At 37.6% G+C, this 25,277-nt stretch overlaps 1 non-coding gene across 1 annotated transcript; it reads left to right on the forward strand.

Moving 5' to 3' along the window:
- Positions 1-21,017: 21,017 nt before the first annotated feature.
- Positions 21,018-21,148, forward strand: LOC132534203 (small nucleolar RNA SNORA44). Its single transcript, XR_009545876.1, has one exon. It is a non-coding gene; the product is annotated as a small nucleolar RNA SNORA44 (small nucleolar RNA).
- Positions 21,149-25,277: the final 4,129 nt, after the last annotated feature.

The raw sequence follows: 25,277 nt of genomic DNA on the forward strand, positions 1-25,277 counted from the left end.
AAGGAAGCTCAGCCTTTAAAAATTTTTTTAATATTTATTTATTCCTTTTTGTTGCCCTTATTGTTTTATTGTGGTTATTATTGTTATTGTTGATGATGTTGTTGTTGGATAGAACATAGAGAAACAGAGAAAGGAGGGGAAGACAGAGAGGGGGAGAGAAAGACACCTACAGATCTGCTTCACCACCTATGAAGCGACTCCCCTGCAAGTGGGGAGCCGGGGTCTCGAACCAGGATACTTATGCTGGTCCTTGCGCTTTGTGCCACCTGTGTTTAACCTGCTGTGCTACTGCCCAACTCCCAAGCTCAGCCTTTTTATAGAAGGTTTGTCCTACATAATTAAGAAATAACATTAAATACAGCATGCTTTTAAAAACTGATACCCTATAATCCTACAATTTTGCAACCCACTACAAGTGGGCCAGCAAAATAATTCACCCGGATAGTACACTTGTTTTGCTTGGGACCTCAGTTCAATCCTGACCCTCGCTACATTGGGAGAAAGCTTCAGTGCTGTGATGTGTTTCCTTCTGTGTCTTACTGATAAAGACAACTCAAAGTGATAAAATCCTAATTATATCAACAGAAAAGGTATTGATTCCTTTCCCCAAGATACAAATACTTTATCCAATTCAGTTTTAATACTTAACCACTCTTGAATACAATACATCTTACAATTTTTTTCCCCCGAAGATAATTTTAGTTTATAGCCACATCATCCTGAACACAACTGGTCTCGTCTGATCTCAGGAGCTTAGCAGGGACCAACCTGGTTAGTATGTAGATGGCAGAGCAAAAAACAATAGTTTTATTTAATTTTGAGGAAAGGACAGGAGAGGAGGCGAGGGGAGGGGAGGGGAGGGGAGGGGAGGACGAAAAGGGGAAGGGATGCAAGAGCAAAGCAGAGCACTTCTCAGTTCTAGTACATGGCGGTGCCAGTAATCTTTGTTAATTTCTGTCAGGCAGCCCCCCTGCTCTCCTCCATGCTTCATTGCTGATACTATGGCCTATTTACATAATCATTGTTTTGCCTGAAAGATCCCCACCTTGGATCTATCTTCTATCTACCTTGAGACCTGCCCTGCCTGCAGGGTACATTAATCCTGCCAGTTAGAACGCTAGCAACCGTTGCTACGGAAGCTTTCTACCTTCCTGCTCTTTCTTTTCTCCACCCCCTTTCCCAGCCATCTCTGTCCCGGCTTGACACTTCCAGTTTTACCCTATAAAGCCCACTTCTGTTCCTGGTTTCACTCTCTTTTCTCTCCCGTGTCCCTACCTGGAGAAGGGATGGAGTGCAGAGCAGGAGGCGGCCATTGTGGTTTGGCGCCACATGGCTTAACCCACTATGCTCACACCCAACTCTGGAGCTCCTGCCTGAATACAGATTTGGATTGCTACCGCCACGAGCTTCGTTCCTGGATCATCTCTCCCTCCCACCACGAAGCTAGCCCTGCAAATTTCTCAGGTACAGATTTAGTTTGAGGGATTATCATATGTATCAATATTTAATTTGACTTCTTTCTCAAGAACTAAAAGAAAAAATATCTCTGACTCTTCTGTCTGTGAATTTTTTAACTTGACTTATTTCTATTTGAGAAAAAGAACTTTATTATTTTTTAATTGAATGAGTGAGTGCAAGTACATAAATAAGAATAGGCTTCACTACACATACTGCAAAACTCCAAAATAAATGAAATTAAATTTTATTTCTCTCTCCCAGGTTATAGTCAGTTTGTGATTGATAGAACAGTTAAGCAATATAGGAAAGGTCATTGTTTTATAATACTCTGCACTGCTACACTAGTCAGTACCTCATAGTTAAAAGTAATTCTCCATTTGATGGCAGAAAAGAATAAACATAAGAAATTACATGTTCCTTTTTTTTTTTAGGAATCATGTCAGGAATAATAGAAAAAAAGAAAACAAAAGCAAGTGAACAAGCAAATCTCACATATTTCATTCCCCAATACACTGTCATTAAGTCATGACTAACTTCAAGATATGTCATGACAATAATCTGCTAAGTGGATACTATTGGAGAACTCTTGACTTTCTGATAGATACACCTGCCCGCCCCCTTTTCTTCTAGCGTTTGCCCTTCTTCCGTAGCCAGTCAACAGCGTCAGGTTGACCCTGATGTCAAGTTTCGAGACCTCCTTTGAATCTGGAGAGGTGGCAGTCGTTGACTATGTGGGTCATTGTCTGTAGCCACAGGGGCAGTTCAGGTTGTCTCTGGCTCCCCAGCGATGGAACATAGCGGCGCACCGGCCATGGCCTGTTGCATAGCGATTGAGGAGGGCCCAATCATAACGTGCTAGGTCAAAGCCGGGTTGACGCTTGCAGGGGTCTGTGATGAGGTGTTTGTTCTTTACCTCAGCTGACTGCCAACTCTGTTTCCAAGAGACTGGAACAGAGAAGTTCAGTGTAGGCATAGGGGACCAGATTGGGTGACGAGACGTCAAGCATTGGACAGGGTGGGCGAAGATATCTGCGTATATTGGCAGTTTCGGTCGAGCGTAGACATGGGAAATGAACTTAGATGATGCCGCATCCCGACGAATATCTGGCGGGGCGATGTTGCTAAGAACTGGCAGCCATGGAACCGGGGTGGAACGGATGGTTCCAGAAATTATCCTCATGGAGGAATATAATTTGGAATCGACCAAGTGGACATGGGGGCTACAGAACCATACTGGGGCACAGTATTCTGCAGTGGAATAGCATAATGCCAGAGATGATGATCGTAGTGTGGAAGCGCTCGTGCCCCATGAGGAGCTGGCCAGTCTTGCAATGATGTGATTCCTCGCGCACACCTTTGCTGCAATTTTTATGAGATGTTCATGAAATGACAGAGTAACGCCAAGATAGACTGGCTGGGCTTCATGCCGGATTCTCGTACGGCCAAGCTGCACATTAAGCTCATGCGAGGCCGAGGCATGGTGTAGATGGAAAACAGATGATACCGTTTTTGCAGTGCTAGGGATTAGTTGCCATTTTTTACAGTAATCAGATATCAGAGACATGTCTTTCGTGAGTGTTTCCTCGAGGATGTCGAACTTTGATGCCTGAGTTGCACAGCAGATGTCATTGGTGTAGATGAACTTCCTTGAAGAAGTTTCTGGGAGGTCATTGATGTAAATATTAAATAGCGTAGGAGCCAGAACAGAGCCCTGGGGGAGGCCACTTGAGACAAGTCTCCATCTGCTAGACTTGTCACCCAGATGCACCTGGAATCTTCTGTTTTGGAGAAGAAACGATATAGTGTTGGCCACCCACGGAGGCAGGCATCTTGAGATCTTGACTAGGAGACCACGGTGCCAGACCGTGTCATAGGCTGCTGTGAGATCAACAAAGACAGCACCCGCCCCCCTGAATTGCAATATCTGCTATTTATCTGATGAATGATTTTTCCGTATTATTAACAGCTATATACTATATACAAACATGCCAGAAATTCTTTGTTATCGCTGTAGTTCTGGGGCAGGGACAGATAACATGGTTATGCAAAGAGACTTCCATGCCTGAGGCTCCAAAGTCCCAGGTTCAATCCCCTGCACCACCATAAACCAGAGATGAGCAGTGCTCTGGAAAAGAAAAGAAGGAAGAAAAAAAAAGGGGGGGGGGGAATGCTCTCTGTAGTACTGTATCCAATCCTGTGTTGTTTTGACCATATTAGCGTATATACACAGATAGTGGGCAACAGATCCTTCAGGTTTACATGAGCCTGCCTTATTTGATACCCCTGAATTATGTCTATATCCTTGGAGTAATGTCAGGATTTGCTGAGTAAACATAGAGTCTGATTTAATCATTAGAACTGAAGATAACAAATTTTATATAGAGTGCTCTACATACTATGAGAAAAATCATTCAATTAATATACACTTCAGATATTTACGTTTATGTACAGCCTCTCTTCTCTCACTACTAATGGTGTAGTTAAGTTTGACCTGCTCTTGAGCATCCAGTGAACTCCATCACACTTTTTCAATAGACATAAGATAGTATCTCATTTTCCCAGTGCAAGAGCTAGTATTTTAGCCATTTTGTTTTAGAGAAAATACATACAAGCTAATTGTTTGAAAAATTTTCCTAAATAGCAGATTATCTAGCACTGTCACTAGAGTAATCACTCTTAAATCTGACAATGGCTTATATCCATATAGCTTAAAAATATGTCTTGCTTCAGTACTGCTTAACTATTATGAATAACTGGAGATTTATCGGAAGTAATGGTGATTTCCTAACAAATGGTTATAATTCTCTAAAGAAATATTATTTAAAACGTGACTTCTTTGTTATCCCCCTAGTTATCATAATAACTATAACTGGATTTCTGTGATCACGTTGTGGATAAGGGAGAGAAAAGTAAAAGTAATAGATTTTGAGCCTGTTCCATCTGTACAAACTCTGCTATGCCAACTGCAGTGGAAGGAAGTATGACTTATTTTTGTTGGTAAAGTCAGCATATGTGACTTGAAGACAAATAGTGAGCAGCTGTGATGAGTTAGATAGTTTGCTCTTACACAGACAAATGTGGCTATAGCCATCATAATTGGGAAATGCTTCAACTGCAGAATTCACTCAGTTGCATAAGTGCCGAGCTCCTGTTTCTTATACAGTTGGTGGTTCTAAAGGATGCCTAGAAACAACCAGAACCCTTTCTGAACTATCATCTGGGAATGCTGACTAAAACAAAATCAATACAAAATTACTTAAAAGGAATGTGCTACCCTTTACACATACATTAAGGAAATACATACCCAACTAGAGTAGGTGCAGTGACTAAAAATGAGGTGACAAAGAAAAAAAGAAAGATGTTTGGAAGAAATGGCATAAATAAAACTTAGAGATGCAACATTCATGTTGCTGGTAACAGAAAGGAAAGAGCTTTGAAAAGAAACATATAAACCATCATTAGACAAGATAGAGTCTTTCTGACAGATACATTGAAAAAGTTCAGTATGTTCAGTTATTGGACTTCTTGGCACTTTCTTCTCATCGGAGCAGGGAAATTGTACCTTCGCTGTTTGCAGTCAATGTATAGTGATGTAATTTGAGGGCTAGGGGAATAAAAGATATGCACTGTATTTGGGAGAATATCTCAATTCAAATCACAGAATCAGAGGAATAAGCAATGTGAATTCTAAAAGTCATGCCTGCAGCTCTCATCCCGTCATTTTGCATGAGTGAAACATATGGAAATTGATACAGATAGCAGAACACTGCATGATTTCTCATCTTTTATTTTCCTTCCTTTTTGAAGGCTTATAACACATACACCGAATCAATGATTAAAGCAAGATGATTCTTTTTTTTTTCTGTAGTAAGTGCATTTTTTCCCTGGTCAATTTAAATGAGATTATTGGTGTTTGTTAATACAAATTAACCTGGGGCAATGGGAGGGGGAGTCCAGCAGCATAATGGTTATGTAAAGAGACTCTTGCCTTAGGCTCTAAAATCCCAGGTTCAACACCACCCCCCTCCCCACCTATACCCCCAAATACCATAAGCTTGGAGCTGAGCAGTGCTCTGGTTAAAACAAACAAAAATTAAAAATTAGCCTGAACTTCTGATGCATCTTTTATGTCTCTGAGTAAAGTGCTCCTTTTGAACTATTTATCTTTGTTGTAGATTGTCAAATCAAATTCATGATAACTATGCAACCACTAAAACTGACAACTTCTGCAATTTAGGAATATTATGGAGAAGGGAAGAATGTTGGAAACACACACTCTTAAAAAGCCCAACTTTTTTTTTTAATCAGTGCACTGCTCACCTCTGGCTTATGGTGGTATGGGGTACTGGACCTGGGACCTGGGAACCTCAAGCATGAGAGTTCGTTTGCATAACCACTATGCTGTCTCCCCTGTCCCTGAGACACATTTCTAAAAAGCAAGTCTTCTTGCCAAAAAAAAAAAAAAAAATCCAAACAAAACAGAAGCAAGAAGCAAACAAAGACTTGTGAGAACTGTAGTGGTTATCTTTGGGAAGTTGCAGGATTGGGATAAAGAACTTTGGTAGTGGGTGTGATGTGGAACTATACATTGTAATCTTATAACCTTGTAACAAACTATTAATCACAAGTAAAATTATTAAAAAGTGGAATGAAATAAAACTGACAACTGACCAGAGACTAACTAAAACTGATATTATTGTTGCTGTTATTATTATTATTACCACCAGGGTTATCATTGGGGTTCAGGGCAGGCACTATGAATCCATGCCCCCCTCCCCTCTTTATACTTGATAAAAAAGAGAAAAATTGAGAGGGAAAGGCATATAGGGAGAAAGATAGACCTACTTGCAGACCTACTTCACTGCTTGTGATGGGTGCCCCCTGCAAGTGGGGAGTGGGAGTTCAAACCTAGGTCCTTGTGAATGGTGATCTTTGACTTTAACTGGGTGCACCACTCACTGCCTGTCCCTCTGTATTTTCTTTCTTTCCCTCTCCATTTCTCCCTTCTTCCCTGTCGGGCCTTAAAGCCAGCCCCCGCCCTGCTCTGCTCCATGCTCCACTGCCGACACTATGGTCTATTTACATAATCATTGTTTTGTCTGAAAGATCCCCACCATGTTATCCCCTCAGGGTATTGCTAATTCAGTTAAAACCATCGCAAGAGTTGCTAAGGAGACTTTCACCTTCCCAGCATGCTTTTTGCCTCTCTCCACCCCCCTTCCTAACCAATCCTGTTCCCAACTTGCCACTTTTGTTTTTACCACATAGAGCCCGCTGCTGTTCCTGGTTTTACTCTCTTTCTCTTCCATGTCCCGACCTGGAGAAAACCGGGAGAAGGCCTGGCATGCATAGAGGGAGGCGGCCATTTTGCTAGCTCCATGTGGCCTAAACCTGCTGTGCTCACACCAGACTCTGGAATGTCCGTATCAATAAAGAATTGTATTACCATACTGCCACGAGTTCCTCATCTCTCTCTCTCAGGCGAAGCTAGCCCGGCATTTCCCTCCCTTTCTTTTCTCTCTATTTTTTCACCAAGGTTATTGCTTTTGCTCAGTGATTACAGTTTCTTCATCTTTCCCAGTGGTCTTTTTTTTTCTTATTTTATTTTCTGACATAGACAAAAAGAGGAAGAGAAATCAAGAGAAAAAGAGCTGTTACACTACTCTAGCTCTCATGAAGCTTCTCCCTCTGTAGGTGGGGACCAGGGACTTGAAGCTGGATCCCTGCACACAGTAATGAATACACATGAGAACTATCTGTACCAGCACCCAGTGTCTCTCTCTTTGATAATAATGATGATAATGATGCAGAAGCTGAACTTTATAGATATGTTGTTTTGCCACTGCCAACCTGAATCTTTCAATAAATTGTGTGCATGGGGTAGGAGTGGAGAGGGGGGAGGAGGAGGGTAGATACCACAGTACCAATTTCTTGTGGTACTGTCATTCCCATAGGGTTTTGGGACTCAAGCCTGGATCAGATTCATAGCAAGATATGTACCATGTGTTTTATATCTTTGGTCCAATTATTACAAATAATAAATACAAATTGAAATTTCATAGGAGAAGGATATGATAGAACAATCTCCTACTATAACATTAGGTTTAATTTCTGTGAATTATGCCTACTTTTAAATGAATAGTGACATTTATTATTCTACAACAAAGGTAAACAAAGATATTTTCTCTCTTGAATTATGAATTAGCCTGTTTTGTGGATCTGTACTTCTCCAAATATAAGATAAAAAGTTGAAGAAAATAAAATGTTGTCATATTTGTTTAAAGCATCTACTTCATTGAAGTGTGCAGTAACCTGATCTTAACTCTCAGTAACTGTGTGATTTGAGAAGCTCCTTAGCCTTCAAAAATTCAGTTTCTTTGTCTATGGGGTAGAGGCTACATTCTATGATAGGTTAAAATAAAGAAAGATAATAAATAAGCTGATTAGATTGAAGTCTTGTACATTGCAAAGGCTTAATATATGTTATCAATGAACTTTAATCCTCTGAACTCTCTATTCATCTCTTACAAAATTTATAGTGAGTAATATTATGTAGTTGGCCCACTCTATTCTGAGATATTTTTCAAATCTATTTCTAGATTCCCCAAACTTGAGACTATCCCCAATAGTATGCATCAGAGAATATTTTTTTCCTAATGCTTCACTACTGTGTTTTGTAAACTCCTTTTCTGCTAAACACCACTACTCTACAAGGCAGTTAAAGATATTCAAAGTTCTTACCCTATTCTCCTGGTCTTTGGAGCCCTGTTGCTTATTCTGAGAGATTATACTGTAATGTTAAGTAACTCTTAATTTGTTAATGTAATTCAAATGCATTGCTTTGTAAAGTATTGAAAATTCATGGCTATATTTTATGGGAAGGAGGTGAAGAATTAAAGAGAGTACACTGTATTTTGTTCTCAGAAAACTGCTGGTGGGATTGTAAAGTATTGTAGATATAATAGGAAGCAGTATGGACAACCTAAAAAAAAAATGAAAGACTGAAAGTAGAAATTACATATAATTCAATTATCCCAACCCAGGACATTCACTTAAATAATATAAAAAATACTAATTTGAAGAAACATGTGCACACACATATTCATTTTAGTATTAATTAATACCCCCAATGGCCAGAAACAATGTAAATGTCCATCAACAGATAACTGGATTGGGAGACAGCATGTATTCACAATGGAATTCACTGAACCACAAAATCTACAAAAATCTGACATTTGGAATAGTATAGAAGGACATATAGGGTATTAGAAATATAACTCAAACAAAGAAATACAAATACCATCTGATTTCATTCACATTTGATATATAGAGAAACCAAGCTAATGAATAATGCAGTAATTAAAACAACTAAATCTTACACTATAAAGACAAATTAACAATTATCATAGGGAAGGGAAAAAAGGGAAATATAGAAAAATTGATTTTGGGTAAAAAAAATGTCAATTTATGGTGCTATAGTGACAAAGTGACAAAGGGAACATTTTATGAAGAGTTAAGACTATTTTTAAAGGTATTAGCATATGAAGAACTCCTGGAGTAAGAGTTTCAATTCATTGTGCTTCATGGTATTCACAATCTTCTGCTTATAAGGGCAAGAAAGATCAACAGTCCTTGATTTAAATAACCCTCCACCCACCCCTAACCAAGATAAATGGAGCTGTATTAACATGGTTTGAGGCAGCAGCTTACTGTTTTCATTTTTCTTGCAGCAGTGTTTTGGTAAGGGTATGCGTTAAGCCTAGAACTAAAGATTTCATTTTGCTGGAGTCAGCCAGCAGCAGGTGGAATGATTTAAAAAGAGTGGAGAAAAAGACATCCATGTCAACGACTTCATCAAAGTTTCTTTTTCATTCCTTCCACACTTGTGCTGCTGAAATATTGTCTGGTTGCTTTGTTCTATCATGGGGAAAGCAAGCACAGAATATGATTCAAAGCAAACAGTGTCACAGTCTCATTGATTTAAACAGGAGAAAAGTTGTCTTTGAGGTTGTTTACTGTTCTGAATAGCAATCAGTTTTCACTTGTAGGTAAATGTGATCTGTTAAGAGTATCATTAGATGTGATCCCTATTAGTACTTATTGGGGAAATAAATCTTTGAATCATATGGTACCGCTATAAGGTTTCTTAACTCATCCTGGCTAAGTGCACATGTGCGTGTATGTGCTAGCACGCGCGTGTGCGCACACACACACACACACACACACACACACACACACACACAGCTCTGTCTATTGGATTCCTCTCAGCTTGAATATGCTCAGACTTTATATAATTTTACTGTCCTTAAATATCAAATATTGACAGTTGGCCGATTCCTCAGGCAGGCATGGAGCCCCAGAAATAAACTTGTTGGCAAACAAGCAAATAAGTACCAACCATTTTAAGTCCAGAAGTGTTAAGCGTATTAACATTACTGGGAAAAAAAAAATCACCAGAACTATTTTTAGCTTGTAAACCTGTAAATTCTATAACCATTAAAGAACTCCCCACTTCTGTACCTCCAGATCCTGTCAACCACCATCTGCTTGTATTACTAATCTGTTGTAAGAATAACAGAAATATCCACACTTCTAACAAATTTCAAATGCACAGTATTTCTAGTTACAGATATGATAATGTACAGTGTGTTTCCAGAACGTAGTTACTTTATATAATTAACTTTACATTCTTTGAACAGCAACTTTATATTTTCCTCCCCTCTAATGCCTGCAAACCACTACTCTTTTTCTACGACTTTGACTACTGAGATACGTCAACTAATTAGAATCAGACAGTACTACGGCTGTGTTGTTTCAATAAACAACACAGTGTCCTCAGTGTTCCTTCTTATTTTCACAGGGTATCACTGAAGACTTTGTTTTGAAAGGCTGAATGGTATCATAGCATATGTAGATATTATATTTTCTTTATATTGTCATCAACTGCTAGCTACATAGGATGTTTCTATATCTTAAATATTGTGAAAATGCTTCAGTGAACAATGGAGCGTATATTATGCTCCATTTCTGAGCTTGAATAATTTAGATATGTTAAATAAATCAAATCATGCAGCATTTGTCTTTTTGTCACTTTTATTTCACTTAGCCTTTGACTTTCACCCTGCATTTAATATATATTGAACAGTGGTATAGTCTTAACAAAGTAAAACAAACACTGTGACCACCTTGATCTTAATGATACATAACAGTGGCCTCTAAAAAATTCTGTTACCCAGGCCTGATTGTGATACACTGGAAGGAAGATTCACACCTCGGATTTTACATTTTACTAATGAACAAAGTTTTCTTCCAGTCCTCCTACATGCTTTCTTCCTCTCTCCAGCTCTGCCTCATTCTTTCTCTCATTTTTATTTCTTTTTACATACATTATCTATTCTTGTAAAGAGGAAGTACAATATTGTGAACTTAGATTAACAGACCAAAATACTTTTTATTTGATTAACCAAATAGAATTTATGTTTTAACTGTACTAAGTATCTCTAAATTTATCAAATCCCTGTCTTCCTTTACTAAAGGAGACTATATGTCTATTTTAAACCAATACTTATTATTTACACAAGATTACTTACTATATAGTCAGATGAGTCTTTGACTATGCCAGCAAAAATAATTTTGGTTGAATGTCTGTTTCAGGTACTTGGTTATTTTACTTTATACTTAATAATATATATGAGAATTGTTTACCTGGTGTAAGAAATATTCTTTTTTTTAAAGTACTTCTTTTTTAATTTTTAATTTAATTTTATATTTATTTATTTATTCCCTTTTGTTTCCCTTGTTGTTTTATTGTTGTAGTTATTGATGTCGTCGTTGTTGGATAGGACAGAGAGAAATGGAGAGAGATGGGGAAGACAGAGAGGGGGAGAGAAAGATAGACACCTACAGACCTGCTTCACCGCCTGTGAAGCGACTCCCCTGCAGGTGGGGAGCCAGGGCTCGAACCGGGATCCTTATGCCAGTCCTTGTGCTTTTTGCCACCTGCACTTAACCCGCTGAACTACAGCCCGACTCCCGTAAGAAATATTCTACTCTGGTTGTCTTATCATTAGGTATTGTTTCAGCATAATTATTATTTTTAATTAATTATTTTATTTATTTATTTTCCCTTGTGTTGCTCTTGTCTTTTTATTGTTGTTGTAGTTATTATTGTTGTTATTGATGTCATTGTTGTTGGATAGGACAGAGAGAAATGGAGATAGGAGGGGAAGACAGAGAGGGGGAGAGAAAGACAGATACCTGTAGACCTGCTTTATGGCCTGTGAAGTGATTCCCCTGCAGGTGGAGAGCTGGGGGCTGGAACCGGGATCCTTACGCTCTGCGCCACGTGCGCTTAACCTGCTGCGCTACCACCTGACTCCCCAGCATAATTATTTTTAAGCTATAATATTCTATGCAGAGATAGCATTATTAAAATATACCATATCAATTTATTCCAATGTTAACATATTCATGAATTCTGTTCAAATGAACCTATCCCCTTTCTTTTTATTTTTCCATAAAGTTTCATGCATTGACTGTTTTCCAAGTTTACTTCATTCCTATGCCTTGGTTTTAATACATATTATTTTGATTCACATATGATACAATAATATCACTTTATATTTTTCTTCACTTCATTTTGGTCACTGTGGGCTACAGTTACATCATCTCAAATCCAATTCCTGTCATTTTGATGCAGGCTCTTATCATTGTGTTCCATTCTAATTGTTTTCTTTTATTTCCTGCTACAGTGAATTCAATTACTCTCCTTATTCATTGCTCATCTGTAATATTTTCAATTTAATTTTCTAAGACTCTGGTTCTGCTTACATTACAGTACAAAACAGAGGTTTCCTGATTTCATAAACTTGACTTTTATTTATATTTGTTCAGATCTCATTTATATACAAGGCTAGCCTACAATAATTCTTTTGAAGAAAGTAGCTTAATGTTATTTATGCCTCTGGCATTTATTTATCACTGTTTTGATTTAAACAAGAAATTTTAAGAATTTCCTTTTAACTTCACTAGTTTTTAAATGTGGGTTTCAGTGACATGTCTACTAAAGTCATATATTTACTAACTCCAGTCATGAATTCTTCATTACAGAATTTGTAAAAATAAACTATTTCTTCGTATTTGTGAATTAATACTATTCTATTGCATGTCCTACTGAACTAGATTATAATGAGTACATTTGGCACTAAATTTTATCAGTGAAGATAGCATACATTCTATTGAGTCTAAGGTTTGCTTTTATATAATTAAGAAAAAGTCTAGCAGTACACCTGATTTTCATTTACAGCCTTTCATTTTGAATCAGGTGAGTAAAATTATAGTTGTTGGCTTTATTGTTTAAAATAGGAAGTTTCAGTTACTCTAGTCTTTTAAAGATGTTTATTCAGTGTTACTTTGTGCCTTCAAACAGGACAGAATGTTGGATATGTATAATTCCTAAATTAATTAATCCCTCTTAGGTTTTGATGTCAGAAAATTTATTCTAAAAGCTTAAAAGCCAGGGCATATTGGCATAACTGGTAGAATATACACATTCATTACCAAGTGCAAGGGATTCAATTTTGCAGTTCCTCATCCCTACCTGAAGTGGGGAAACTTCAAAAGCAGTAGAGAAGTGTTGCAGATGTCTTTCATTCTCTCCCTATCACTTCCCTCTCTCCCTGTCTATTGTTTCTATGTCAGAAAAGAAAGAACAAAGTTAAACAGTCACTGGGAACAATGGAGTTGTTGTGCACCTAACCCGAGCAGTCAAACCTATGGCACACAGACTAATTTCTGCCCATTTTGTCCACTGCAGTTTTTCTTTTTTTTCCCCTCCGGGGTTATTGTTGGGCTCGGTGCCTGCACCATGAATCCACCGCTCCTGGAGGCCACTTTTTTCCCCTTTTGTAGCCCTTGTTGTTGTAGCCTCCTTGTGGTTATTATTATTGCCATTGTTGATGTTGTTTGTTGTTGGATAGGACAGAGAGAAATGGAGAGAGGAGGGGAAGACAGAGAGGGGGAGAGAAAGATAGACACCCGCATACCTGCTTCACCGCCTGTGAAGCGACTCCCCTGCAGGTGGGGAGTCAGGGCCTCGAACGGGGATCCTTATGCAGGTCCGAGTCCCTGCGCTTTGCAGCACATGCGCTTAACCCACTGCGCCACCGCCAGACACCCCATTTTTTTTTTAATTTACTGGAGAAAACACTGATGATTCTCACACAATTTAGAATAATTTTTACCTATGTCTACAAAATTTTATGTTCCACTTCAGGAGAATTTTTCAGGCAAAAATTAGAGCAAAAACTAAACAAATAAGACAAAACAAAACAACAACACCTCCACCCTCACTTCCTTAAAAAGGAAGTTCTGATAATTCATTTGCCAGAAAATAGGTCTGAGGATCCCAGGCCAATTAGAGAACTCCATCTTCCTTGACAGTACTTAATTTACATATCAGCTGGTTCATCTAGTGTCATGCTGAACTGATCTTTTTTTCCCCCGTTTAAAAATATTTTATTTATTTTTACTTTTTAATTAGAGACAGATACAAAAGTAAAGGATGCAGAGAGGAAGAGGGAGGTGGTGATCTGGGGGGCTGACCTTAGGTTATTCATTCTGCATTACTTTTTTTTTTTTTTTTTGATAGGACAGAGAGAAATTCAGAGGGAGAAGATAGTATAGTAAGGGAGGAAAGGGGGAAAGATAGATAGATAGATAGATAGATAGATAGATAGATAGACGGACAGACAGACAGAAACCTACAACCTTGCCTCACTGCTTGTGAAGCTCCTTTCTCTCCCCATAGGTGGGGATGAGATGCTTGAACCTGGTTTCTTGTGTGTGCTTAATCGGGTGTGCCACTGCCTGGCACCTGAAACTATTCTTTAAATTGTTCAAGATGGGTGTCCAGGTGGTAACCAGGGGCTTATAATGTAACTTGATTTTATGTGACTTTAAAGTTATATAGGACTGGGCGGCGGCACATCTTGATGAGCACAAGTGCTACAGTGTGGCAGAGTAAAACAGCTTTAAACTCTGAGATATTCAATATAAACTTTTTTTGTATTTTATTTACTTATTTACTTCATGAAAGTGGATACAGAATAAAAGACGAAGGAACAAAAGTGGCTGGTCTGAGTCCTTATCAGCTTTATCTTGTGATGGTGCTGGGAACTGAACTGATGGTGCTGAGAATTGAACTTGGAACCTCAGATCCTCAGGCATGAGTCTTTTTGCATTATCAATATGCTAACTCCCCATGCCTTAAATATAAATATTTTTCATTATGTATTATTTTCATTATATCAAAAGGAATTAGATTACATTAAATATAATAAAAATATAATAATATAAATTCTTGGAAAAAAACTTTAGAATACTCATGCTTCAGACATCTGCTGAAATTGGTTTGGTAGGTTTATTTTGTGAAAAAAATCAATAACCAAGAATAATTCTTGATTAATTAAAAGGTAGAACATTTCTCGTGAAATAATAAAATTGTGATGAGACAAGATAAAAAAACAAGTTCTAGTCCCTAAGGGGATGACAAATTAAACCAACATTTTAGTGTGGATCTGATTTGACAGTAGGCTAAGGAAATAGGGAGAAGAATAAGGGGAATGAACATTCAAGAAAACACTCATAGTATATTTAATTTATTTTCACTGATAAATTATTTTTGTTCAGTAAAGGAAATGAAGAAAGTATAATTAATATACTGCAGTTGAGGCAAAAAGAGGTAACTTAAAAAATACTCATGCTTTTTGTAAATGTGTCATTAAATTTTGTTATCTCCAATGTTTTACCTATATGGAATAACTTTCAGAGACAGAGACAGAGACAGGGAGGCAAAGATTGACAGTGAAAGAGTCCAGTGCACTGAAACTTCCTAAAAGAAGTTGAGGCTACGGTTGAACCTACTTCATGCACATGCTAAAGCAGAGTGCTATTTGGTCAATCTGATTATTTATTTATTTAGTATTAGTGATTTATAAAATTATAAGATAATAGTATAATTCTACATCATTTCTACCACCAGAGTTCTGTGTCTCCATTCCCCCCCATTGGAAACTGCAGTAGTTCTCCCAAGGTCACAGATATGGGTTGGTTATTTTACATATATTCATGTTATATATATGCCTGTATTATCTTTTGTAGGCTACAGCACCAGCATTGCATACATAAAGTCCTGAGTAGGATCCTCAGTCTCTCATACACACAATCAATGCTGATCTAGCTATTTCATTTAATGAGAGAGACTAGAGAAACACCTGGCATATGCAGTGTTGGGAATTGCACTTGAGAACTCATGTATGCAAGTCCTGCATTGTGAACCTTCTCTCTGACATCATCATCATCATAATCACTATTTAGAATCACAGTCTATTACAAACACCTAGCAAGGTTTATTTCAACACAAAAGTGTAAAAAAAATATAAAGGCATATTGCTAAATGGAAACTGATATATTTTAAGCATTCATAATAGATATGAAGGTATTCTGTTTTTGTTTTCCAATACAATTCTTACAGATGTAAGATAAGTTCTAGTAAAAGACAAGAATATTACAAACTTGTACCCAGCCCTATACAGTTTTGATGAATCTTAAAGAGGGAAAAACTTATAATATTTCTATTAACCAGATAAAGTATTCCATATTAAGAAATCCTTTTATTGGTTCCAAATGGCTAATTAGAACACCTGAGAACAGTTAAGAACTTAGAAATTTAGAAATCACTATTTTTCTCTTAAAAGCAAATACGATGAAACAAAACCAAAGACCCATCTTGAATTCATCCTAGAACTAAGCTATCAAGTCAAACTGTCATTCTGAAAGCTAAAGAGATAGGTAAATCCAGTCAGTCAAGATTTACTTAATTGGAGAAGAAGCTAGGGAGCCATGTTGTCTATTCCAGACTTTTTAGTAGAGACACATGATAATTAAGCAAATATTTGGAAAAGAAAGTGGACCATCTTGAGGCTAAGAAACACTGTGACTACAGTATTAGGATCCTACACTTCACTTAACATGAACTTTGCCCCTAGGAAGCTTAACAGGTATTCAAAATAAAGAGATAGAGGGATAGATAGATAGATAGATAGATAGGTAGATAGATAGATAGATATAGACTCTACCATAGTCCTGAAAGTAAGAAAAAGTAATCTCCTTGAAGTATATAAAAAAAAAAACTCACTGATTCTCCATAACAAAGTCCTACTCTCCAGGTTGAAAAGTCTTTATCTTAGCACAGCTGGAAAGTGGGTTATTACTTTAACTCATTCCCTGCAGTTTTTCTATTGCACCTAAATGGAGAAAGAAAAACTTTAATACAGTACTGAAGAAACAGAAGCCTGAAGCTGACTAAAAATCTTGCTCATGGGCAGAATGTAAAAAATAAGAACAAAAAAGGGAAAAAACAAATACAACTTGAACTGGGTTAAGTGTATTGTACCAAAACAAAGGACTCTGGGGAGAGGAATGGGCTGGGTGAAGGGCCTTTAGGGTTCTGTTGCATGATGGTGGAAAGGGCCTTAGAATGGGTTGAGTGTGTTTTGTAGTGACCTATCATGGTGAAGTGAGAAATTGTACCCATGTGTGAACAACTGTAAACTGTAAACCAAACCGCTAACTTCCAAATTAATTAATTAAAAAGAATGTTGCATAGTTGCTTTTCCTCCAACTTCAATACTGTCAAGTAGGACTTAAGTACTGTCAAGTAGGACTTAAGTAATGGTTTATAAATAAATAAAGTTTCAATACTTAGGTATTGGAGTATAAAACAAAACCCAAAGTCAACAATAAAAACAAAAGAGAGAAATTAGAAATTTGAGGTATTTAAAGTTTCTGGGACCTACCATTAGCACAAACATTGGAAAGGAGTTCAACTTACAGTTAACATAACTTCTTGCCCTAAAAAAAGAAAAGTCTCTTTTTTTCTTAGTTCTTATTAGCTGAACAATAACTCCTCCTTTCAATAAGTAATGATATCAAATGGCAAGCAAACAAAACAATCAAGATATAGAACCAAACTCAAAGATAAGACAGATGCTGGGATTATCTGCTAGGGAATTTAACATGACTATGATTAATATGTTATAGGGCTCAGTGGGAACAGCTAGCAACCTGCAGCAACAGATGGATGATGTAAACAGAAACAGAAACACACAAAAGGCTAGTGAAGTTGAATGTCTCTACTTACATAACTTCTTTATTGATAAATGAGTTGTGAAATTTAGCATAATGAAATGTGTTATGCAGAAGATGACATTACTTAACGTTTTAATAATGCTTTATTATTATTACTATTATTTTTTAACCAGAGCACTGTTCAGCTCTGGCTTACGGTGGTGTGGGGGATTGAATCTGAGACTTTGGAGCGTCAGGCATGAGAGTCTGTTTGCATAACTGTTATGCTTTCTACCCCCCCAATTGTATTTTAAAACCTACATTTTTCTGCTCATCTGATTTTATCAGGCCCTACCCACAGATCTGAGAAGTAGGAAAACAGGCATTACCCAAAGCAGTAGCGTAGAGGCTATATCAGTTTGTTTAAAGTGAAGTTATGATATGATAACAAACGACATCAGACAGATAAAGATGAGTATGGGATGATCCCACTCATCAACAGAAGTTGACTAAGAAGATCTGAAAGGGAAACTAAAAGCAGGACCTGACCAAATTGTAAGTAGGGCACCAAAGTAAAAACCTTGTGGTGCAGCTTCCTGGGCCAGTGGGGGGTGGGAGTGGGTGGGAGGGATGGGTCACAGTCTTTTGGTGGTGGGAATGGTGTTTGTGTACACTCCTAGCAAAATGTAGACATATAAATCACTAGTTAATTAATATGAGAGGGGGAAAATCAATTGTATGTCTCAAAGTTTTTCAAAACACAAAGTGAATCTTTTTAATATATAGGCTATGTATTTGATATGCTGACTCTCTCAAAAGCCTAGACCAAGTAGATCAGAAGCATCCAATAGCACAGCTATATACAAGATACTGGGTACTGTACAACAAACCCTAACAAAAGGACTTTTCACAGTTAACCCAATTACCAAATAATGTGATGATAACATTAACTTTTTGAACCCTAAGACAGCAGGAACCTCACATCTCCACTATAGAGCCCCTACTTCCCCCAGTCTTGGAACCCTTGGATAGGGCCCACTTTCCCGTATGCCTCTCCCAATCCATATCAAATAATATTGCATCCGCCAATCACAACCTAACCAACGCAACGATTGCCACCTCAACATGCTTCACTTCAGACTGTGTCCAGAGACTTCACATGTGGAATGACAACCCTTCAGCTTCATTACTCGGGTGAGACCTTTCCTTTCATAGTATACTCTAATTTCATCTCAGGTGGTTCACTTTCTAACAAAGTCCCAAAACCTAGATATATATATATACCAGTTTCTGTGAGAGAGAGCATATGTTCACACATATCTATAAACTACTGCAAAATATATACCTGAAAGCAGAAGTACACTAGAGTATGCAGTGAGTACCTCCCTAACACTTCCTCTCCACTATTCCAAGCTTTGGGTCCATGATTGCTCAACAATTTGTTTGGCTTTGTATGTTAACTCTCTTTTCAGTCACCAGGTTCCAGATGCCATCAGGATGCCAGCCAGGCTTCCCTGGATTGAAGACCCCACCAATGTGTCCTGGAGCTCAGCTTCCCCAGAGACACACCCTACTAGGGAAAGAGAGAGGCAGACTGGGAGTATGGACCAACCAGTCAACGCCCATGTTCAGCGGGGAAGCAATTACAGAAGCCAGACCTTCTACCTTCTGCAACCCACAATGACCCTGGGTCCATGCTCCCAGAGGGATGGAGAATGGGAAAGCTATCAGGGGAGGGGGTGGGATATGGAGATTGGGTGGTGGGAATTGTGTGGAGTTGTACCCTTCCTACCCTATGGTTTTGTTAATTAATCCTTTCTTAAATAAAAAATTTTAAAAAAAGTCAAAAGAGAAAAAAAACAAACCATTATTGGCTTATATCAGCACAGGCTCATTTTGTTATGGTTTATAGGTTAATGAAGTATGTAGCTTTTGACCATTTATTCTAGGAGACTAACTAAAAGAACAACCAGGATATAAAATATATGGTAGAGAAAGAATTGACAGACTGTGAATGATCCTTTTCAAATATTTTGTTAGAGAAATAATTGATATGACAGTTTTTGTGAACATAGGCATAATATCTTATTCCTTATAACTGGTGTCTTTAGAGTGATTCCACCACCAGCTTGAGTTCTTGTACACTATTCTCAACAACCCCCACACATTCTCCCCCACACACTAGGCCTTGCTTCTAGAGAGTACATCTGGCTCAAATTCATCCTATGTTTAGTCTTTCTTAAAGATCTTGTGGAAGGTGGCCAGGTGGTGGCGCACCTGGTTGAGCACATGTTACAATGCTCAAGGACACAGGCTTGAGCCCCCATCGCACCTTCAGGGGGAAAGCTTCATGAGTGGTGAAGAAGTGTTGCAGGTATCTCTGTGTTTCTCTCCCCCTTCCCTCTGAATTTCTGGCTGTCCCTGTCCAATAAATAAATAAAGATAATTTTAAAAATAAAAAAAAAAAATCTTGTGGTGAAGCAGAATTTTCCACTTTCGCTCACTTGGCATTGGAAAAGTCAAACCAGTCAAATCACATGACCAATCCTGTTTTCAGAGTGAGAGAATTTTTAACTCATGGTGGGCAAGACTCAGTAGAGAAGAACCAAGAGTCTTCTAATTCTTTGTATTCCATTATTATCAGTTATTATCATCGTTATAAAGAAATAAACTCAAGCAATAGATATTTTACAATAGATGCAAAGTTAATGTTCTTGGCTGTGTTTTTTAAACAACATTACAACTCCCAGTAAATTCAAAAGTATATTTTCTCCTTCTTAGGATTATTATTTCATAAAATTGAATAGTTTTAAACACTAGAGAATAACTGAAATAAGAAAAATATACAGTCAATATTTACATGTAAATAGGAGAGAATTAATAGAAACAAAATAGGCAAGGGAAACAGAACAAGATAATAGTTATAAAATCCAAATGCAGTATTTAAGGGAAAAGCTAGGCATTCAGATCCACAAAACTGAAGATCAGCAAGTGATTGTTCAAATATGAAATTAATACAGAAGAAGAGAGAAGTGCAGGTCAGAGGAAACAAAGTTGTATGGAGTTGGAGTTTTCAACAAAACCTTTTTTATGTAAACCATGAAACAACTGTCTATATGAAAAAATAAAAAGCTGGTTTTCTTTTTCATATGATACAATTTCAATTGGATTCAAGACCAAAAAGCAGATAGAAAACTCTATCAAATTGTTTTAAAGTAAGAGAAGTACCTCTCTCCCATTCACTAATAAAGAAGGACTTCCTAGTCTCAGTCAACAGTATAACGTATAAAATAACATACTTGAATCCTATTAAAACTTTAAATACTTAAATAAAATAAGCAGGTGCCAATACTGGACCTAACTCATATATGGGGTTTACAAAACAAAGCAAAGGACAATACAGGTTGAATTCTCATTGAACTAAAATTGACCAGCATGTTTCCAATAAGTATGAAAGGCAGTGGTCATTTGATTTCCAATAGCATGTGAGGATAACCTGGAGAGACTCTGACAGCTCAGGTCAGCATAATACCTGTAGCTGCCATCCACTTCTAATATATATGCACATTCACAACTCAGAAGAGGAAAATGAGGATTACTAAGGGGAGGTCGGAGACACAAGTCCCTATGGTAGAAAAAGATGATGATTTGATTGAGGGTGAAATGTATTGATACCTATCTTGGAAAAATGTGGCAATTTCTCTTGTGATAACAAGAATTCTGTAGATCAATGCATACTCACTAAAGTGATATTGAAATTGGAAAAAGAAAAGAGTTAGGGGCCAGGTGCTAGCATTCCTGGGTAAGCACACATATTACAGTGCATGAGGGTCCGGGTTCAAGCCTCAGGTCCCCACTAGCAAGGGGAAACCTTCACCAGTGGTGAAATTGGGCTGCAAGTGTCTCTCTGTCTTCCTTTTCTATCTCCCCCTTCCTTTTCAACTTATTTCTGTTTCTATCCAATAATAAATTTTTAAAAGTTAAAAACTTACTTGTATTGGGAGGTGTGGCTATGGAACAGGAGCTATTAAAGATTACATTCCTGATAAACTAGGAAAAACAACAACAACAAATCATCTGAAAACTCAATAAAATACAGCCAGGATCTCTCCAGAAACTCACTAAGCCACCACCACCAAGTTGCAAATGACACTACAATTTCATCCTCAACTCTCTGGGAAGATGACTTCACCAATGCAGCCCAGAACCTTATCTCTCCAGAGCCCTACACTACTAGGGAAAGACAAAAACAGGTAAAGAGTACGAATGGACATGACATTGCCCAGGTCTAGCAGAGAAGCAGTTGCAAAAGTCAGACCTTTCACTTTCTGAACCCCATCAGGACCCAGAGAGAGAAGAGGGAGGAGGAAAAAAAGGACATTCAGAAGTAGCAAGCGTGTCTTACTAAGAAAGATAGGGCAGGATCATAGAAAAAAGTAGGCAAATATATATAAATATAGATAGATAGTTATAGAAATAATAGTTAACCTATATCTGTGATCTTGGGAGAACTACTGTAGCTCCCAATGAAGGGAATGCAGACACAAAACTCTGGCCGTGGGAAAGGTGTAGAATTATACCCCATTATCTTATAATTTTGTAAATGACTAATAAAAACATATGCTAAAACATTCTGCTTGTGTAAAATAAAAAATGAGTGTAAGTTAATATAATTTTAGAAGTACCGTTATCAGAAAAAGCAATATGGTAGTTACTTTACTTTGAATAGAGGATGTGTGATTTGCAAAAATAAGAATGCAAGCTTCTAAAATATTTTCAGTTATTCATTACAATGTGTATTAATTATTACCTAAGCATTTAATGCATAATAGTTCCACCTGTACCCATAGATTTTACATACTTATCACACTATGATAAATGTTTACAATACACTTTAAGTGCCAAATTGCCAAGCACTTAAACATAAAGAAAAAAACATCATGTACCCTATATGCTTTACAAGAGATATGAGAAAAAGAATGCAAATAGAGTTAAATTAAACTGACTTAAATAGAGTTTCACATACTGTCTTGGTTTAGGTCTTGGACTAGAAGATTCCTCACCAATAAAAGCAATTTGTTAACAAATTGGATTAGGATTAAATAATATCATCTGAGACACTGTCTTTTGTTATCATCCGAAACATATTTCTTTTCATTTTTTTAAAGTTTTTTTTTGTTTGTTTTTTATTCCCTTTTGTTGCCTTGGTTGTTTTATTGTTGTAGTTATTATTGATGTTATTTATTATCGTTGTTGGACAGGACAGAGAGAAATGGAGAGAGGAGGGGAAGACAGAGAGGGGGAGAGAAAGACACCTGCAGACCCGCTTCACCGCCTGTGAAGCTACTTCCCTGCAGGTGGGGAGCCCGGGGCTCAAACCGGGATCCTTACGCAGGTCCCTGTGCTCTGCGCCACATGCGCTTAACCCGCTGCGCCACCGCCGGACTCCCTCTTTTCATTTTTTTAAAAGACTTTATTTATGAGAAAGATAGGAGGAGAGAGAAAGAACCAGATACCACTCTGGCATATGTGCTGCCGGGGATCAAACCTGGGACCTCATGCTTGAGAGTCAAAAGTCCTATCACTGTGCCACCTGCCAGACCACTCTCTTTTCATTTTTAAAATGTGTTGTGAAATATGTTTGGCCAACTTCTTGGGTCAGAAAATCAGTCAGACTTGTCATTTTGCCTCACCTCTATACACAACATCAATCTCAGTTCTAGGGTAAGTCATCTGCTAAAGTTTCCATAAATGTCTTCTCAATGTATAAATACTTTTCATATTATTTGGGCTTCTAAACGGAAGTTATTTTTGTACTTTTTTTTAAATTGAAGGGATACTACTCAGCTTTTCAAAATGATGAAGTAAAGCATACTTGTTACAACGCTCAAGAAGTAGAGTTCAAGCCCCCTGTCCCTTTCTGCATAGGGAAAAAGTCTTGAGCATTGAAGCAGTGCTACTATTCTTTCTCTCTTCCTCCTCTTTTCCTCCTTCTCTCTTGATTTCAGTCTCTATCAAACAAATAAAAAATAAAGTATCCCTATATAAACCTATTCATTCTATCATTCACATAGTCATCTATCTAACTTAAGATCAGCTGTCTACTGTCTAGTCAGATATATCAGATAAGAGAAAAAAGTACTGAGGGTGTCATAATCTAACAAAGGGTATTTCTTTTAGTCTAGGATAGACCCCTGAAAAATTACAAATATTCTTTCACTCTCTACATCATTTTTCTAAAATACTGAGATATGACTGCTGTTGAATACTCTTCCCCTCTCCTGTCAAGTGTCTTGTCAATCTCTGTCCTCATATTCTGTTCCTATGGGTAAAAAGCAAGAAAATATCTATGATTGCCAAAGCAAGAATAATTTTAAAAATTAGCAAGAATTGAAGCATCATGCTTCTCAACTTATGTTACTGAGCAATAAAACCTCGTGGTTCTGGAGCAAAATTAGAAATGCAGATCAATGTAATATGATTGAGAGCCCAGTAATATGCCCTCAAAGCTGCAGGTGGTTGATTTATGGAGAAAAGAAAGTATTTTCAATAAATGGTGCTGGGAAAATTGTGTTGAAGCAAGCTATGCACAGGTGTCAAATTTAAAGGACTTGAACGTTTGACCAGAAGCCATCAATTACATAGAATAAAACACTGGGAAAGCATCCCATAGTATCTGTTTTAGAAATAGGCCTATGCTATGACCCTGAACTCCCTCTTGTGGGATTTACCCAAAGGACGCATCCAAAGAGAACTGTGTATACCTATCTATGTTCACAGCATCATAGTTTGTAATACAAAAAACATAGAAACAATCCAGATGTTCAACGATAGATAAGTGGGTAAGAAGCTGTGGTATACTACTACTCAATTGTTAAAAATGATGGAGGCAGGAGGCGGGTGGTAGCGCAGCAGGCTAAGCACATGTGGCATAAGGACCTGCGTAAGGATCCCGGTTCGAGCCCTGGCTCCCCACCTACAGGGGAGTCGCTTCATAATTGGTGAAGCAGGTCTGCAAGTGTCTATATTTCTCTCCCCCTCTGTGTCTTCCCCTCTTCTCTCCATTTCTCTCTGTCCTATCCAACAATAATGACATCAATAATAACAACAACAACAAAACAACAAGGACAACAAAAGGGAATAAATAAATAAATATTAAAAAATTAAAAATAATGGAGGCGTATCTTTTACTTTATCTTGAAAGGAATTGGAAAATTAAGTTAGGTGAGATAAACCAAAGGAAAGATAAATACTAAAAGACCAGATGATCTCACTTAGAGGTGGAACTTAAAAAACGGGAACAGAAAGGGAAAAGAGAAGGTGAAACTTGGACTGAGTGGTGTGTCTTGTGCCAAAGTAAAAGACTGGGGAGAGAGAGGTTAGAGCAGATGAAGAATGTTCAGCATCTTGATGTACAGTGATACACAGTTGAGAGTGAGAGTGTTCTACAGATACCTACCCTAGGGAGATAAGAAGTTGTACCTATACTGTAAAACTATTAACCCCCAATAAAAGGAGAAGAAAATAAGTGCTATCATTTGCTTTTATTAATAAATGTGTGTGTGTGTGTGAGAGAGAGAGAGAGAGAGAGAGAGAACCAAAAGTAAAAATAACCAAACTGAAAACCTTCTGCATGAAAAAAGAACCATCACTTGACTGAATTGGGAACATCATTACACATCATATATTTA

Source organism: Erinaceus europaeus, chromosome 17, assembly GCF_950295315.1.
Source record: "Erinaceus europaeus chromosome 17, mEriEur2.1, whole genome shotgun sequence".
NCBI classification, from domain to species: Eukaryota; Metazoa; Chordata; class Mammalia; order Eulipotyphla; family Erinaceidae; genus Erinaceus; species Erinaceus europaeus.